Raw genomic sequence first — 16,265 nt, 5'->3', positions numbered from 1 at the left:
ATAATTATAACTGAAATGAAGAATTTTTTACGAGTTAAGTTGCATAAATTTATGAAATTCCTAGAATGAGCGTTGATGAATAAGTCATTTTTTGCGGTACATTGTAATGATTATTGAGTATCGGAGATTTGTAATAATAGAGCGAGTAGTTTAGTGACGAGAGTGCCTGAGGTACGACTCTCCCACGATCCGAGTCATCTCACAAGTCACAAACTAACAAATAATAAAATAAAAATAAAAGACCAAGAAACGTTATTACTGCCGCGAATTATCGATTTCAGATCGGTGAGAAACCGCGACGTCTTAGTTATTAACGCTCGAGGATATTTCGATTACTTTTAGTTATGTATTTCTTAAAAACGTTTGAGTTCATTAATTTTTTTTCATTAATCATTTATTATTATTATTATTATTATATTTAATAATACCGATAATAATAATAATGATAAAATGCGAATCGTATGAGCTTAAAGCACACAAAATTGTCTTTGAAATAAATACCCTTATGTCTGTATTGTTTTGAAAATATCAAGCCGCGAAAAATCACGAAAAATTCGCAAGACCGCGAAATAGAAAAAAAAATTTTAATAAAAACATTTTCCAATTTTATTTTATATTTGATTGTTATAATATCACTGATGAGTACCTGGAGATAAATTTTTAATGTCAATAATGATAATAATAAAAGACTGATTTTGCACGCCTCCTAAGCGAAGCGGATGAGGTTGTGCTCTACACTCGCCTTACAAAAATCAAGCGATTCCTTGAACTAAAATTGTTTATATTTATTTTCTATCGCACTTGTAGAACAATATTTACACATAAATGTCATGAAAAAACACCAGTTTCAACACTTATGACATTTTTAAAAGACATTTTGCTTTTTAAATAAATAAAAAAAAATGTTTAAAAAAATTATTCCGTAGACGTCCGGCTGTCCAATGTATGTATGGAAACTGGCGTGGTCACGATAACTGCCCAAAAACTTAACTGATCAAGTCTATTTATTTTTTATACGCTTGAGTATGATTTGAAATTAATTTCTTTCAAAGATCATGGTCTAATTCAATGTAGTTGATTTATAATTAGCAATAAACTAAAAATCCTCTAATCGTTTGTATATCTATATCGATGTAAATAAGGTTTACAATATATGCGCAGTACCTTTTTTCTTTTCTGCGTGGACAATGGCGCGAAAGATTTAAAATTAGTATTTTTGTATTTTAGTCAATTTTATTATGGAAAATGAGATTATGAGGCGTGCATTTTTGGATTTTCCAAATTTTATTTAAAATCTTCTATTAAAACAGAATTTTTCATTAAAAACTTTAAAAATTTGTTTTCTTAGTATGAAAAAAATTAAGTTATAAACCAAAAAAATTTTTATAAATATAAGCCTAAAAATTTCTCACACAATAATGCGTTATATTATAAAAACCACAGCTTCTGATGAAAGCTCCTGTAGCCTTACAAACTACAGAACTGAAAATAAAAAATAATTTAACTTGCAATGTTATATTATATTATACATCGATCGCGTCTATATTATTTACATGCATAAGGGTGTGAAAGAGTTGAGATGAAAGGGAGAATGATTTGCGGTTACTCTCGATCGGGAATCTGTATCATTTGCGATACTAACGCGTAATCCGGCTCGATAACTCACTGATAGGTTGAATTGACTCTGCGTTGAAAGTATACATGACTTTAACCGCATAATTGTTCAATATATCGTAATAATGTTTATTGGAAATGATCCACGGTAGCTGTCGACTCTATACATCGGAATTATTAGATTTTTTTTGGATTGCATACAAGTACTTAAAATTATTTTTATAGTAATAAAATTAAAAAAATTATTCGATCGGAGTACATTTTATGTAAAATGTTTAATAATTAATTTTGGTATTTATTATCATTTTGGAATTTTTTTTATTCATGAATTTTAATATTGTGAATTAACTAAAAATTTTTTACTCAATCAGAATTGAAATTTGCAATCAATAAATTAAAAAAAAAAAAAAAAAAACATTAATTCTATTCATAGTTTATTTTAAGTCAATAATCAATTTTTTAAAAATTAATTTTGGGGTTAAGTATGCATCAAATTTTTTTTCTTTGAAAATTTCAATTTTTCAACCCCAAGCAAGAATAATTTTTTTTTAAAAATTGTGATAATTATTTGGAATAAATTTTAAAAATATCAAACAATTAATTTTAACATTGGACATCAATTACTAAATTTATATCAACAAATTTCAATTTTTTAATTTTTCACTCCTATCAAAAATAATTTTTAAAAAAATATTAAAACATCAATTTTCTTTTCAATTTTTCAAATCTTTTCAAAATTTCAATTTTATTCAATTAAAAAATTATGAAAATTCTTTAAAAAAAATTTTTTAATTTTGACACATTAATTTCAAAAATTTCATTCCAAAATTTCAATATTTAAATTTTTACCCTCACCTAAAAAAAATTCTTTTCAAATTCCAAAAAATCACAATAAAAGAGAATAAGTAAGTCGACATAAAATAAGAAGAACAAAGGGAAGTAATTTCAGATTGGCTGAATAAAGTCGCGATGAGTTTTTGCTCATCTCACATATGTACTCACAGATATGCGATATAAGGTGTTAGTATAAAATAATATAAACGGAAGAAGTAACACACACAGATAAAGTTAATATGTGTTGAGGGATTCTGAGGTAACCAATCGGATTCCATGAGCACCGTGGGTAGGAGGAGACAGTTCCGCGCCGACAAGCGACGTAATCACCCGCGGTTCTGTCCGCTTACCTGGCCTTACTTGGATTACTTACTTCTTCTTCTCCTTCTATTCTTCTGTATAGGAGTCAGTAGTCTTATGCATATACGTACTATAGTACACTGTAATATACCGCCACCTTTACGTCACACTCACATCATTTTTACCTGAACTGCACCTTCTTCTTACAAGAATATATTCTCTTCCATCTCCACACCGACATCCGCAGTTACTTCTCTGTCTCTTTTGCGCCTGTTACACTTTCGGTTGTCTTCTTCTTTTTCTTCTATTCCCCTTTTGGATTGTTAATTTCAATATTTAAAAAATTATCATTCTTTATTATTAATTGTCCTAGCCGGAGTTTTAAAATAATACCGTTTTTATTTATTTTTTTTTTTTTTTTTTTTTTTTTAAAGAGAAATAGATAATTTTTCAAGCGACCGTGAGTTGTGGTAACTTTTGAAATTAAGCAAAACTCGCCGACACTACACGCTACTTAGTGCTGTGTAATTTCGTATTTATTTCTCATTAACCACCGAGACAGAACGAAAACTGTTGCTGATAGAATTATATATACATTTTTAAATCTAATCTATTTCGGCACTCATTTTTTTAATTTACGAATTTCATTTTACCGCCAAGGTTACATTTTTTTTAAATTAAATTTAATTAAAATTTTTTTACAATAGTCAATAATATGTAAATTATTTCATTCAAAATCTTAAAAAGTTATTTTAACAATTAGATTGTCAATAGTCATCATTAGAACAGTATTTTCAAACTTTTCACTTCGAAAAGCTTAAAATTAAAAAAAAATTGGGAAATTATTGGTTTGAGTCCGGTTTTAGAAAGAATTTTTTGTCAAATTTCGGATTTTTGAGGCCCCAGGAAGTAATTTCAATTATTTTCAGAAAAACATACCTATGTTAGCGTGTAACTTTTTTTTTATCGTATAATGTTTTTAGAACGAATCAACCAATTGAGTCTATCAAGAGTTGAATTTAATCAAATTTCAAAGTCCATTGTTCAAGTCGTTTTGAAAATATTCAGAAAAGTCACTGAATCAAGAAAAATAATTAGAAAATTTTTTTATCTATACATTCTTGGCGATAACTCTTGGTGAATTAATCTTCAGATTTGAATCTAGTTTGTGATAACCGATTCAATTTTCATACCTTTAGACCCTGATAAAATTTCAACGAAATCGGTCAAATAGTTTTAAAATTATTAAAAAAAAAAATTAGGAAAACGGTTGACCCTGAAGGCCATCCTTGCAAATTCCCGCCAATTCCATACCGAAACGCTTGAAATTGCACTTATGACGTTTTTGAGCTCTTCGAGCTCAAAAGTCTGATAGAAATTTGATAAAACACTATTTTTCAAATTTTCAAACCGCAATAACTTTTGAATGAAAAAACTGATTTCTACACGGTTGGCGGCATTCGACGCAATTATTTAGGCCTCATAAAGAATCTTAAAGTTTAATTTGATCGGACTAGGAATTTCGAAGTAGTTCTGAAAAAAACCTTTTTTCGGTTTTCTTTCGTCTACGATAACTCACGAACGAATCAACCGATTTTGACCGGATCGGCGGTGATCAACGTGGTTTCCTTATGTTAAGAGACGATTAGTTTTTGGGATCGATCGGTAGAGCCGTTCAAAAGGTATTCCAAAAAAACCACATACAAAAAAAAATGTTTTTTGTAGTTCTTTTGAAATTTCTCAAAATTTACCGGTCCAAATTTTATTCAAAATCTAAGTTCAGTCAAGCCCTTTCGAATGGCACCAATCGCGATGAAATCGGTCAGGCTATTCAAAAGTTATGAAAAGTTCACACACACACACACACACACACACACACACACACACACACACACACACACACACACACACACACACACACACACACACACACACACACACACACACACACACACACACACACACACACACACACATTTGAAATCGCAAGTACATTTTTTGTACTTGAAAAACAGTATCGAATGCCGTTAAGAAGGTTAAAATCTAATGATGTGTCCAAAAAATATCACAGTTTCAAAATATTCTAAAAAGGGTTGTTTCATAAAACAACTCTCAAAATTTTGAGCTCGAGAAAAATTAACTAATTGGTGAATTTTCAAGCGACAACCACTTTTTTTAGATAGTTTTTTTAATATTCAAGTAAATTTTATTGTAAAATAACTAAATGATTTACTAACTATAACTTAATACTTTTATCATGAACAAAACATAGACAAACATATTAGAAATTTAATTTTGAGGAAACTAACTTTTAATTAGTAAAAAAAATTGATTGCTATGAAAAAAAACTAGCGGTTTAAAGGTGTTTTCCGTTCCATCAAACTGAAGAAAATGATTTTCCCACACCTGCTGGATGACTGCTCACAAATATCACCTTTCATCTATTTTTTTCTACCAAATCATAAATTTAAAGTCCACCTAACTTAAAATTCAATTTCTCTTTTTCATCATTTAATTAAAATCACATCTAATCAAAACAAATTTAATATCTCAATCTATAAACATAAAAAATGAAATTAATGATGAACAAATAGTTTTTATGAAGTTACAGATTTTTTTTAGCGGTGAATGTAATTAATGCGTCGTATCTTTAATATTAAAAATTATTGCATTATTTGTTTATAAATGATCTTCACATTTTATGATTAAAAATGCATGCAGTTGAGTATCGTAATGAGTCCTATTTGTTTTCTTTTTTACAAATCAGACTCGCGTTAATATGAGAGAGACACTAATAAAACTCATACCGAGACCCGACTGTATTGATTTTACAAAATTCATTAACGTAACAATTGTCTTTCTTCCTTGAAAGTCAATTGACTTTTTCTTCCTAAAATTATTAATTTATGCCAAAAAAATATTTACACTGATAAAAAAAATCTAGAAAACGGTTAACCTTACAGGCCACCCCTGGAACTTTCCGCTATGTAGTACGAGTCCAAAACACTCGAAAAATTATCTATTCCAAATTTTTCAGCTCTTCGTGTTAAAAAACACAACTTCGCTATTTCTTCAAGCACAAAAATCTAGTGGTTGTTAAAAATATGCTTTTTTGAGAATTTTTTACTGCGATATCTTCCGATCGAATCAATCGTTTTCGATGGGACTTGGCAGCATCCGATGCAGTTTTTCAAGCACAAAAAGATTATTCATTACCTCCTAAACGTTTTAAAATACAAATCTTAAGTTTTATCAGAAAAAACACTTTTTCGGAATTTTTAACAATTAAAATTCTCTCAAACGAATCCCCCGACTCCGATGCGGTTTACAGCAATCGAAGTAGTTTTTTGAACAAAAAAAGATTTTGTCTTATTTACTAAACGATCCAAAAAGAAATGTTGAAGTTACTTATAAAAAAATCTGAAAATTACTGGTAAAACCATCACTTCAATTTTGAAAAGCTATAACTTTTGAACACCTTGATAGATTTTAATTTTTGATACGGCATCTGACGGAGTTTTTGAGCTCTGGCAATTAATTGTATACAAGGTGAAAAATCGATCAGTTAAAAAATCCTGAAGTTATTATTAAGAAGATCCAAGTACTCTTCTAGTATGAAGAATGTCAATAAAAAAATATTATCTAGAAATACTTTTGTTATGCATCCTAAAATTAATTTTTAAATCAATTAATAACATTTTTGAGAAAATTTCCAAAAAATTTACTCATTAAATAATTAATAACATTTAATTGACTAATAAAAAATATAGCACTCAGAATTACTGGTATAAACTTGACAACACCGCAAGAGTTCTCTAGTCTTAAAATTTATTTATGTTTACTATCTAATTAAAATGACTAAGCATTTCAAAATTTGCGGTTACTTATGCGCGAGGTAACTGCTCAAGCGATGTTGCTAAGTCAAATACAAGACTTTAAGCAACGGAAGTTCCTTGTGATTTTTCATAAAAAATATAAAATATCTCCGTAATATGCTCGGAAACCTATACTTTTTTGTTGTTTTACTCAAAAGCTTATTATTTTTTCAATCAAATTCAATGAAAATAAAATTTTTGTTTTTAACTTCTAATTGCATTAAATGCTTAACCAAATAAACGACTGGTGAAATCTCCATTTATCTACACTGATAGAAAAACAATCTTGATTCAAGAAACTTTTTTTTTCAAAATTTGAACTCTTGAAACTAAATATAAATATATTTCTTTCAAGAATTTTTGTCTCTTGGTTCAAAATAGGCGATAACATTGATTCAAGATGTTACCGACTTGTGTTAAGAATGGCTTTTTTTTGAGTCATTAATTTACTTATTTCCAAGAAATAATTTTTTTTCGGTATAACAATTAAAGACTATTTAGTTTTTGAAATATACTTTGATGAATTATTTTAAGTTTTTTAAACGATAATGTTATTTTGGTTAAAAAACTAAATGTATCGATTGAAGATAATATAGCTCTTAAGCCAAGAAAATCTAAATCAAGACAAGAAATTCTTAAAGCAAAATAATCATTTGTCTTTCAAAATAAATTCTTAGATCAAAAAAATATCTCTTGAGTCAACATAAATTTTTTATCAGTCATGTAAAAATTACAATTTACAAATCTAATGACTTTATTAAATATCCCGGAAACCTACTGTTTTTTAATTTTTTTATTAATTATTAGGCTCCGTAAATTGAGTTTATAAATTTTCAGAAATTTGTAAAAATTTGACTCCTCCACGTGGATCTCCTTAAAAAGTTGGAAAAAACAATTTTTTTGAAATCTGTTGACTACGATATCTTACTAACGGATGAACCGGTTCTGATCTGCCAAACAGCATTCGAGGTCATTTTTCAGGGTCAAGTAGGTTATGGAGACAATTGGTTTAGCACCTCAAAAGTTATTTTGAAAAACATGATTTCGACAAATTTTTTTTTTGGTTTTTTTTGAAATTTCTCAAAATCTATCAGGTCGAATCGATTCAAATTTTGAAAAAATCTAAATTGAGTGAAATCCTTTAGATTGCCATCAGCCACGTTCCGATCAGTCAAGCCGTTTAAAAGGCACAAAAGATTCACACACTAGCGTCATCGTGAAATCAGTCAGAATAGCTTCCTAAAACTTTAAAACGTTAAGATCTGATGAAAACGGGGTTATTGGAATACCAATAACTTTCCTATTTTTTTGAAAATTTTCAATTTTTTTTAGCGGGATGTTAAAAGTCAAGCTAATTTGAGAAAAAATTTTTTAACCCTGTAACATTATTTTGAAGAGTTTAATAAACTTGAATCAAGTAAAAAAATTCTTGATCTAAAAAAGTATTTTTAATTCAAGTAAATATTTCTTGATTTAAGAATTTTTTTATTTGATCCATGATAACCAAAATCTTCAAAGTAATGTTGTTAGACCAAAAATTTTTGGTCTCTTAAATTAAATTGATTTCTATATCAGTGCAGTTATGTTTAATGAATGAAGAAATTATTTTTAAATAAAATGAAGTTATCAAGAGTAAATAAATTCTTCGATCAGTTTAAAATTAAAAATTCCTTTAAAAAAAAGAGTATGATATTGAAATGAGTCTTAAGACTGGACAGAAGACAGCCAACAGTTCCCTCAAACTAAAAAACTAAAGTAGCTTGCATTAGTAAACACATGTTAGAATCAGCTGTGCTCTTATTCACCCCAAAAGTTAGTATTATATGTAACCAACGGTTAAACGCCCTTCACCCTTGGCACATGGCCCTTTAAGTAATTCCACAACCAAGGATATTCCTTATGAAGTGGCTACACTACACCACCAAACAAGACAGAGATCACTGGGGAACAATGGACAGGAGGAAAAGAGATAGCAAGAGCAGAAGAGCACGAACCTCTTGACTCCGACCACATTCTTATTAATGGCATACATTATTATTGCGGGCGCGAGCACGTACCAAGCTACCAAGGGTTCCCTGAAACCTTTACCTCTATCTATATCGCAGTCTTCCTCTCTCTCACGCGATCTTCTACTAAAGTCTCTCCCTACGCTACACATCAACCTCTGTAACGGCCGCGTCAACGGTTCTGGGCACCTGACGCCCCATAACCAGTAGTCTACACATACCTTTACTTATGTTATTAATAAAAACCCATTACATGTGACCTGTAATGATCAACCAGGTACTTCTTAACAAGATCAAACCTTTTTTTTTTCTTTTTCGTTTCATTGCTTCCCAACTTTAAACTTAACACTTGACGTTTGCTAATTAAGAATTAATTAGTTGCCAGACAATTTGTAATTTAGTGACAATTAATTATGTAATAATAATAGTGATGATCACGTAAAAATTTTAATAATTCTAAACTATTATTATTATTATTATTATTTATTACTTTATCACAAATTTTTCAAAAAACAATTATGTTCAACAAATTATTAATAATTTAGATTATTCTAAAAAATCAATAATCATAAAAAAAAAAAAAAAAAAAAAAAAACAATTTTTCTTATAGTAAAATTAAACTAAAAATTCGGTCATTGACGCGTTATTTAAATTCATCGCAGTCAATTAACCACAACTAAAATAAAAAATGTCAATGTGATGGTTAAAAGGAGTTTAAATACACCAGACAATATAAATAAAACTAAAAATAAAAAGCATTTAAGCGCGTTTACCCATCGGCAGTTCAATGGTAACAGGTGCTTCTTATTCGGTTTTGAAACGACAGCAAGTGCATCGGTATCAGGCCTGTATTAATGTAATATAAGTTAAACCGGTGTATAGTACTACACTATACAGTAAATTTACTTCCGAGGGCATTAGAATTGTTGCAGGCTGGCTTGGGGTGCATAACTATTTTATTTACACACACACACACACACACACACACACACACACACTCATATATTCACGTTAAATTAGTGAAACCTTTATTTAAAAGTACTAAATTGATGGCGACCCTGCTCCGAAAGCCGTTGGAAGAATAATTTATATTCCGATATGATAAAGTTACGTATGAATAATTAATAAACTCATTTTAACCCGGTCTCGTTATTTTTTATCTCTGATTAAAAACTACCTAAATTTAATAAATAATGATGATAAATTTTCTTTAAATTAAATTAACACGACAGTTGGTCGGCTTTGAGAAAAATTCAATAAACTCAAGAAAATTAGTCAAGATATGTTTGTTTATATTTGTCTATGGTGGGAAAATGATAGATGTAAATTAGAATCAAAAAGCAGGAAGAGGTCGTGGGCGATTGGCTGAGCTTAAACAATTATTTTAAGGGAGTGAAAGAAATGGTCATGGGGATTGAGTATATCCGAGTCAGTCAAAGGGGAAAAACATTTCACACGGCTCTGTTACGCATATTTGATTACGCACATTGCTACATATTCTTTTACAATTTACCACTTGATTTACATGCTTCAGTTGATGATAAATAATAATGATAACAATAACAATCATATTGCATGCCCATAGACCTCACACCTAACTTATTCGCTCTTATTTACATCACAATTCATTTTTTAACATATTAAATTTCACCGAAGCTTTTATTTCGTTTGAATAATTAGAATTTGTTATTAATCGAGGGACATGTGTGGGAAATTTCACGATTAAATCTGTCAATTGGTTTTTTAATTATGCATAATTAAGGGGTGGTGATTATATTTTTGACTAGATACGTGAGTACTATTCTACAATTAAACTAGTTGATTCAAGAAAAATTTTCGATTAGAAATTTTACTCAAAAAGTAATTCGAGAATTTGCAGAATTTTTAGTTGGTACAATAATTGAGACACCCTTGTCAGGCATTAGGACGGAGAACTAAAAGTAACGATTGATAGTACAAATTAGTTATTTAGTCATGAAAGCGATGCAGGCTGGTTTAGACCACTTTTGGGCGCCAATTTCAGTAGCAAGTACCTAACTCTAAAATAAAAAAACTTAATATTACTTGGGTATTAAGTTTTGGGAACTTAAACTTGCACTCAAAAAAAAAAAAAAAATTATTTGGCTCAATAAAAATTTAAATTTTGTTGCAAGATATTTAGAAAAAATTAATTTAAGAAATTCACGGCGTAATCTCGAAAATAAAATGAAGAGGATGAAGAGAAAATTTCAACATTCATGAATTTGATTTAAGAGAAAAACTATTGAAATAAGAATGTCATTTTGAAAAGTTGTTCTTGATTCGAGTAACTTTTACTTAATTTAATAATTTTTCTATTTGATTCAAAATGATCATATTGTTTGAAATGATTTTCTTGATTCAATAATTTTTCTCCTCAATCGTCAAATTTGTTTTTTGTATACCTCTTATGGATTTTGTAATCTTTCAATTTTTTAAATTCAAATTTCTTCAGTTTCTTGTTAATTTTTTTAAAAGCACCCATGTTTCCATATATTGTACTTTGAACTGTAATTTTGCAATCATTCTTTTTTCTGTCAAGTCTCATGAGCATTCTCAAAATTTTCCAACTTTAACTTATACAATATTCTACCAAGCTTCACCATCTACAATCTATAATCTGCTAGACTGGTAAAAGAATTTATCAATTGTTGATAAATTCATTAATTTGAAAACAATTTGTTCTTCTATTGAAGATAACTAAACTTTTTTAATTATTAACAAGTATTTTTTTGGAAAAACAATACATTTATTAATAATTTACAAATATTTATTAACATTTAATCAATTTTTTAACTTCCCGCTAAGAAAATTGAAAATTTTCAAAAATCGGGAAGTTATTGGTTTCACCCCGTTTTTCGAAAATCGAGTTCTCATCAGATTTCGACGTTTTGAGGTCCTAGGAAGCTTCCCTGACTACTCCCGCGGTGATGTCCGTATGTCTGTCTCTCTCTCTCTCTCTCTCTCTCTCTCTCTCTCTCTCTCTCTCTCTCTCTCTCTCTCTCTCTCTCTCTCTCTCTCTCTCTCTCTCTCTGTGTGTGTGTGTGTGTGTGTGTGTGTGTGTGTGTGTGTGTGTGTGTGTGTGTGTGTGTGTGTGTGTGTGTGTGTGTGTGTGTGTGTGTGTGTGTGTGTGTGTGTGTGTGTGTGTGTGTGTGTTATAACTTTTGAACGGCTTGACCGATTTGATCGCGGTTGGCGACATTCGAAAGGGCTTGACCAAACTTAGATTTTCTGAAAATTTGAACCGATTTGGACCGTCAGATTTTGAGAAATTGCAAGAAAACTACAAAAAAAAATTTTTCGAAAAGTGGTTTTCTTGGAATAATTTTTAAATGGCTCCACCGATCAATTCCAAAAACTAATCAGCTCTTAACATCAAAAACCGCGTTGAACACCGCCAGTCCGGTCAAAATCGATTGATTCGTTCGTGAGTTGTCGTGAACGAAAGAAAACCGAAAAAAGCGTTTTTTCGGGATTACTCTGAAATTTTTGGTTCGATCAATTAAAACCCGAAAATACCTTATGAAGATGATAAAACTGCGTCAAATGCCGCCAACCGCGTGAAAATCGGTTGATCCATTCAAAAGTTATTGCGATTTGAAAATTCCAAAAACATTGATTTAATAAACTCCTATCAAACTTTTCAGCTCGGAGAGCTCAAAACTACTCGAAAATTAGATTTTTGAGCTGGAAGAGCTCAAAAACATAATAAGTGCACTTTCGAGCGCTTAATTATGAAAGTAGCGGGAAGTTGCAGGGATGGCCTTCAGGGTCAACCGTTTTCCTAATTTTTTTTAATTGAATATGTCTTGTTAACGCTAAGATGTAAAGATAATTCATAAACAAATAATGATATAATTTGTTATTATAAAAATTATTTTATTTATCTATTTTGCTTTTAATAGATCACAGATCTTAATTCAGATTCGGCGATTAGTTTGGCTGGTACGGATTTCTCGCGTGAGGCACATGCAGCTGTGGACCGAATTGTGTATTACAGTACCGTATTTATTCTGTGCCTAATCTAAAGATTTTTGCACAGTGATATAGGAAAACCACAGAGAAAATCCATATCAACACAGTCGGCTACTGGAGCAAAAATCTGGCTAAAGAATCATTCCAACAATCGCCGGGGCTCGAACCCTCGCCTGCCGACTCGTTGTACGGGCTAGCTAAGTCTGAGCACTAAGACTGCTCGGCCAACTTCGCCGACCAGGTGATTTTTTATAACAAAAATACGATACACTAATTATTTTAATCGTTAAAAAAATTCTGTAACTTATTACAAGCATTGTTTTGTAATTAATTTTTTTTTTTTATACTTTTTTATTCGAAAATAATTAATGATTCTGATCTAATGAAGTTATGTAAAGTTATGGAGTTATGTAAAGTTTCAAAATTTAATTTTTCTATTAAATTTTTATTGAAGGGCCTAAACAAATGTTTATCAAATAATGATATTTATTTATTAATAGTTAACAAATCGTGTTTAGTAAATGATTCATTAACTCTTAATAAATCGTTATTAAATAAAGTAATATTAAAAAATGATTTATTAACTGTTAATTAAACATTAATAAATCCTTTTATCAATGTGAACTTAGAATGCTTAATTTTGTTTTTATTTGCAGTAAAAGTCATTTTTTTCTGTTTAAAATAAACTATTCTTAACTTTGACAGGCATCTGAAAATTATTAGAATAAACGAATTGTATAGGCAATTTTTCAATAAATTCTTCATGTGAAAATTTACAAGAACTACACTAAAAAAGAAAATTAACGTCAATCAGAAGAAAAATTCCTGATCGTTGAAAATCATCTAAAATAGTTTTATTGTCTTAATTTAACATTGTCTTATTTAACGAATATTTATTAAATAAAACCAAATATTTAGTAAAAGGGGAAGTGTTGATAAATATTTTTATTAATTATTAGCAACTATTTATTACCGGTTAGTAAATCTTATTTAATAAATGATTTATCAACTTTTAATGAAAATCAATTCAATTATTTACTGTTAAAAAATAATATATTACCAGTAAATAAAGCTCATTAACTGTTAAAAAAATCTTTCTATCAATGTAAAAACCATAGAGTCTGATAAATTTGAATAGATTAACACCACTTAAAAACTTGGAACCCCTTGAGTCTAAGTAATAAAAAAGCAAAGTCGTCTCAGGAGCCCGACAGGTAGTTCCTACAGAATAAAACAGAAAGCCCGAAGACTGAGCAAGAGAAAGAGAGTAAAGTAACTATCTTGAGTGTCTGTGACGGTGGTTGTGCATGTGTTGGGTGTTCACCTGGCGGGAGGTGGGCGGTTTTCACGTAGGAGAAGGTGCAGGTCTTGTTTCTCTTGGTAGGAAGAGCTTGGTGGAACTGGTAACTGGCATGGTATGGGTCTGGCAAGAGGGGAGTGATTGTTAGAATAGAGGGACTAGTGTAGAGTGTTGCGGTGAAGCTTGACCGGCCCTCTGGTTTCTGTTTTCTGTTTTCTGGTCTCTGTTCTGTTCTCCGGTCTCTGGTTTCTGGTTGAGGGGCCTCAGCTAGTCCAGTCTGCTAGTCTTGCCGGGACAGCATAGCACGCCTCCTGCTGCACTAGAGTTCTTACTAGTTTAACGACACCTCTTTCTGTCAAACAAACAAACTTCCTGGTACCTGATACCTGCTGCAGGTCGCGTTGCCTGCTCTTGCTCCTGCTCCTGCTCCAGCTCCAGCTGACCGCGAAGAAGGGAGTCAAGTGTCCAAGATCCAAACAATTTTCAGTCTTCCAGTTGTACAGTGTCGCGTGCGTTCTCTCCGTTCAAGCGTTTGTTTCTCTATAATTTTATCTATTTATCACAAACTCTTGCCCAAAAATTACGCCAAATTTCGCAAACTGTGACTGTGACCGCTCGAGCTATTTATCACCAGATTTGCCGCCAATTATTGGGATTATCATTGTTAATGGAATTTTGTTGAAACAAATTTAAATAAATCATTTGCCGTCGGACTTGTTTTGTGACAGGTGACAGTTTTTTTGGTATTTTGTGCGATATTTTTTTTTTTTAACTAATTAGTGCAGGAGATTTTTTTGTGACAAGTGGCCGGTTATTTTGGTTATGTGCTACTGTGCAGGGGTTTCAGTGCGAGGTTGTACTTACTCTTTCTGAAGAGACTTCGATGCCCGGGGTACTTCCTACCGAGGAAATTTAGAGGAGTTTTTGGTTTGGTGAGTTTTTTAGTCTTGTTTATTGGCTAAATTTCAGATTTTTAATTTTTCGGGAAATTATAGAAAAAATTGTGTAAAAGGTTTGAAGATGATTTTTTAAGATTTTAGTGGTATTAATATTGGTATCGATAAGAAAAAATTTTTATTATTTTTAAAATTACTTTGAATTTTAGAATAATTTTTTTATAAAATTAACACCGTGATTTTTTGGTGAACTTTCGAAAATTTTGGTAAATCAAATAAGAGCTGAAAAATGATTTTGTAAAATTAGTTCCGTTACTTTAAAAATTTTTTTTTAGTTACTTTGGTGAAAATTGGAGAAATTTTTTAAGACGAATATTTAGAATTAGTTTTAAAAAATTTTTAGTGAATTTGAATTGTAGAAAGAATATTTAAAAATTATTTAAAGTAAAATCAGGATTTTATTTAATTATAAAATTATTTTTTAAGTGATATGAATGTTCAAAACTAGTTCGGAAAATTTATATACAAAATTTGATTTGAAGAAAAAATTAATAAATTTTTATGTTAAGTTAAAAATGAATTAGAAAATTTTAAAAAATTTATTGAATGTAATGTCGGATTAAAATTCATTAACAAATTTTTGTTTTTAATGAAATCAACATTTTTTTTCACTTACAAAATTTTTCTATGTAAAATTAATTGAATTAATTCACGATGAAAATTAATCAGAAATTTATTTATTAATACAATTAAACATTTTAATTCACTCAAAAATAACTCAAATAAATATTGAATTTGTCTAAAAAAAAATTATTTATTAGGTTGAAGATTTATTAAGCAATTTTTGAAAAATTAATTCAAAGCATTAATAATTATCATCTCAACAAATTTTTAAGTAACTTTCTTAAAAAATAAATGAAGACTATTATTTAAAAAAAAATTTAATAATTTCATCGAATATTTAGTAAAAAATCCTACGTTTTCTACTGACTTATGTTCTTATCTTCACAATTACAATAACAAATAAATAATACAGCATTAAAACATTAATAAAAGTGTTGTAGCATTAACCTAAACTATATGATAATAATAACTAAAGCCGTTACTTTTTTAGCGGTGAGAAATTAAGGATAAAAAGTCGAACAGTAGGTAAAGTTTATTATCGTTATTTTATTATCTTTCGGAGGGAAAGAATTTAAAAAAAAAAAAAACAGGAATGAAAAGGAAGAAAATTTTTTAATAGTAACGGAGCGTCGAAGCACATCTGCTTGTACTTTCTTACACCCTTGTATTTATTGTACTACTTACTACTGTTAAAGACGCTACAAACCCTTCATATGTCCATCCAATACAAATATAAATATAAATATATACAGAGGGACTTTTTATTCTAAGACAACTGCCGGCGGAGGGTGGCAGTTGTTGCTGTCAGGTGGCAAATTAAGGG

General features: G+C 29.8%; 1 protein-coding gene across 2 annotated transcripts in view; it reads left to right on the top strand.

Moving 5' to 3' along the window:
* The first annotated feature begins 13,966 nt into the window (after nucleotides 1-13,966).
* Sv (paired box protein shaven) overlaps nucleotides 13,967-16,265 on the top strand; it is an 89,143-nt gene continuing 86,844 nt past the window's right edge. For both annotated transcript variants that reach the window (XM_074252790.1, XM_074252792.1), the window contains exon 1: nucleotides 13,967-14,854. The gene's annotated coding sequence lies outside the window, so the exon portion shown is untranslated. The remainder of the gene's footprint in view (nucleotides 14,855-16,265) is intronic.

Source organism: Cotesia typhae, unplaced genomic scaffold (assembly GCF_013202065.1).
Source record: "Cotesia typhae breed Kobodo isofemale line unplaced genomic scaffold, CoteBio_Ctyphae scaffold_121, whole genome shotgun sequence".
Classification (NCBI taxonomy): domain Eukaryota; kingdom Metazoa; phylum Arthropoda; class Insecta; order Hymenoptera; family Braconidae; genus Cotesia; species Cotesia typhae.
The sequence above is the reverse complement of the archived record's forward strand: the minus strand, read 5'-3'. Positions and strand labels throughout refer to the sequence as shown.